This window comes from Curcuma longa, chromosome 7 (genome assembly GCF_044706935.1).
Source record: "Curcuma longa cultivar G26 ecotype Majalengka, Jawa Barat chromosome 7, ITB_CL_G26_1.1, whole genome shotgun sequence".
Lineage (NCBI taxonomy): Eukaryota > Viridiplantae > Streptophyta > Magnoliopsida > Zingiberales > Zingiberaceae > Curcuma > Curcuma longa.
In genome coordinates this window covers 3,999,501-4,002,769 of record NC_133867.1, presented here as the reverse complement: position 1 = coordinate 4,002,769, position 3,269 = coordinate 3,999,501, and the positions used below count along the sequence as shown (strand labels likewise).

General features: G+C 46.4%; 1 pseudogene; it reads right to left on the bottom strand.

Moving 5' to 3' along the window:
* Positions 1-241: 241 nt before the first annotated feature.
* LOC141831511 (UDP-glucuronic acid decarboxylase 2-like) lies at positions 242-3,269 on the bottom strand (annotated as a pseudogene).

The window sequence follows — 3,269 nt, the reverse complement described above, 5'->3', positions numbered from 1 at the left end:
AACTTTATTCTTGAATCCTGATGATAGTCATGCATTCTCTGGTATTCAGACATCTTGCTGAAAAATGCTTCTAAATGTGGGCACTCAACAAGCTTGCGGTTGAGCTTGCGAGTAGTCGGTATGCTTGCACTCGATCGTTACGCACGCGAGCAAGCTCGTAGCCGGCCGTTGGGTTCGTAGACAGATGGGGTGTGAGACAACAAAGAAGAAAATACTATCTTCACAATGCAAAAACAATCTATGTATAATCTTGTTATGTCTATTAAACAGAGATTTAGAAGTTTACAAACTGTAAATTCATAGAAACCATTTGTTCTGAACTTTATGATCCAAAATAATTGAGAAACTATAACCAGAGAGAACAAAATTACAGTGTGCTATATATCCCACTTCAATGCAGCTACAAATAAACGAATACTTAATATGAAGGTGATCACCCTGTTCAATATGCTCATTTTTAACTCCAAAATGAGGTTCCTGTGATCTTTATCTTGGATGAAACAGATCGATTCAAATATTGATAATCAATAGCTAACACGAGCAATGCCAACTTAGGTGGATCCAACGCGGGCGCCGGTGGTGGCAGCGGTATCTGATCGGTCGCCAAAGATGCGTTTTTGGAAATCAGTGACCATGAGCGGGAGACCCTGTCGGAGGGAGATCTTGGGCTCCCACCCGAGCATTTCCTTGGCACGGGTGATATCTGGCTTGCGCTTGTGGGGGTCATCCTCCGTGTTGTTGCGGAACTCAATCTTTGCATTGGGATCGATGGTTTCCTGCACAACATTTGCCAGCTCAAGCATGGTGAACTCGCCGGGGTTGCCCAAGTTGAAGGGGCCGATGTGCTCTCCTTCCATCAACCTCATCAGACCTTCCACCTGTTCCATGTTACACAATTTAACTTTGTTTAGGGAAGATCAAGACGATGAATCAAAAAGCAATTTCAAAATTTGATCTAAAACAATTCATAAGCATAATTGCTAAATTTGAAACCTAAACTGAATCCAGTAGCAGGTGGGTCAGCAAATTATCGGATTGGTTACCAACGGATCAACTAATCATCTTTGACAAAGGAGAAATACCAACTACAGGGCTGATAGAGTTGTCTTGGAACCCTAGAGTCATTCAAAGATTTTGATAAAGTTGAGAAGACTAAAGAATTGTTCAAACCGTGTCACCTAACTTGTGGTTATTTTTAGCACGGTTTTCAATTAATTGAACATATGAGAGTGGTTGAGCCCCTGACCTAGTCTTCCACCTAGGGCATTATTGAATGAGCAACTCGTCTTAGTGATAATATAAACAAATTCAGAGTTGAAATTTCCACGTTATACAAGCCGTAAGGAGAATCCATTAAGCAAAGTGCTAACTGGACATGAGTTGGCTTTGCAAGAAGTTCGTATAGCAAATTGACAAAAGTAAGACATTTCAAGAACAGGGTGAAGTTGATGGCCTACCAGATCAGATACATATTGGAAGCTCCTAGTTTGCTTCCCATCGCCATAAACAGTCAATGGCTCCTTCCTCAGGGCCTGAGTCAATGCACCAAGCTTCCATCAATAAACCATTGATATCGTTCGGTGAAGGAATACCTCAACAGAATTTAAGTAGCAAACCTGAGCCACGAAGTTGCTGACAACTCGGCCATCGTCTATGCACATCCTAGGGCCGTAGGTGTTAAAGATCCGAGCAATTCTCACCTACAGACAAAAATAGTTGAATCCTGAGTATGCTATGTAACATGGTGTTTGAATAGATCAAGTAGAGCTTGAAGACCTCGACTTGAGCACCACGGTGGTAGTCCATGGTCAATGTCTCAGCGGTTCTCTTGCCCTCATCATAGCAGCTTCTAACACCTGCGAAGAACACAGATAATATCTTTATCGCTTGATGAGTTAAACTGATTCCCTGGTTGCAATTTCAAACCCAACCAGCAAAATGTTCTTTTTCAACAGTTTGTATAGCAGAATTCCAAAATGTTTTGAGCAGTTTTGATATGTTAAGGGAAAGAGGAAAGCATACCGATGGGATTCACATTGCCCCAGTAGGTCTCCACTTGAGGGTGCTGCAAGGGGTCCCCGTAGACCTCGCTGGTGCTGGTGAGGAGGAACCTAGCGCCTACCCTTTTGGCCAGGCCAAGCATGTTCAAGGTCCCTACCACGTTTGTCTTGTGGAAGAATAAAAAGGTTAAGGAACGCATTTGACAGCTAAAAATCTGGCAACATTTAATAGATGCCGAAGAAGTATCATCCAAGCAACCTGGGAACAAACGAAGCCCAAGAAGAATTTATTTTGCTTGCGAAAACCTAGAAACAATAGTTCATCCATGAGAAGTTCGAAAAATTCAAAAATTCACTCGTCAGAACTGACGACGACGAAAAATCAGTGATGGAAAACTAAGGAAGGTTTGAACACAAGCAATTCGATCGAGAAACATGTTTTTTATGTAAAGAAAAACTAGTCCGGAACGGGATTTAAGATTCACTTTTTTTTTTCAAAGAAGACGGATGATCAAAATCGTAAGATTTGAAAGAGAACCTAACCAATGGACTAGTCGGAGAAAATGATCAGAGGCAAGGACAAAAAAGGATATGATCGTCTTGACGGGGTTGAACTTGTAGTGCACGGGAGATGCGGGGCAGGCGAGGTGGTAGATTTGGTCCACCTCGAGCAGGATCGGCTCGACGACGTCATGGCGGATGAGCTCGAAGTTGGGGTTCCCAAAATGGTGCATAACGTTCTCCTTCCTCCCCGTGAAGAAGTTGTCCACCACGATGACGCTGTCCCCCCGCGCAATTAGCCGGTCCACAAGGTGGCTCCCGACGAACCCCGCCCCGCCGGTCACCACGATGCGCAACCCCTTCCGCTTCAGCCCCAGCGGAACTTTTCCCCAACGAACCCCCTCCCCGCAGCATCGACCGCGAACCGGTGGTGGCTGTGCCCGCCATACGACGTCAGATGCCGGGGCTCCGTGGGTCTCCATCCTTTCGGATCGGCGGTCGCCAAGTGGAAGGCGCCAGAGGGGGGGCCGCGGGGGAAGAAGGCAAAGAAGAGGGCGGCGAGGGCCATACCCAACAGAACGAAAAGGGGGCGCTGCTCGCGTAGGAAGTAACGAACCGTGCGCGAAAGCCACACGAGGCGCTTCTCCGGCTTGGGGGTGTAGCAGTCGCCGCCGCCCAGCGGCTGCGCGTCGTGGCCGCGGTAGACAAGCTCCGAGGCCATGGAAACGCGATCTACGAAGAGGAGGAGGATGGCGGAGGGAGACGCAG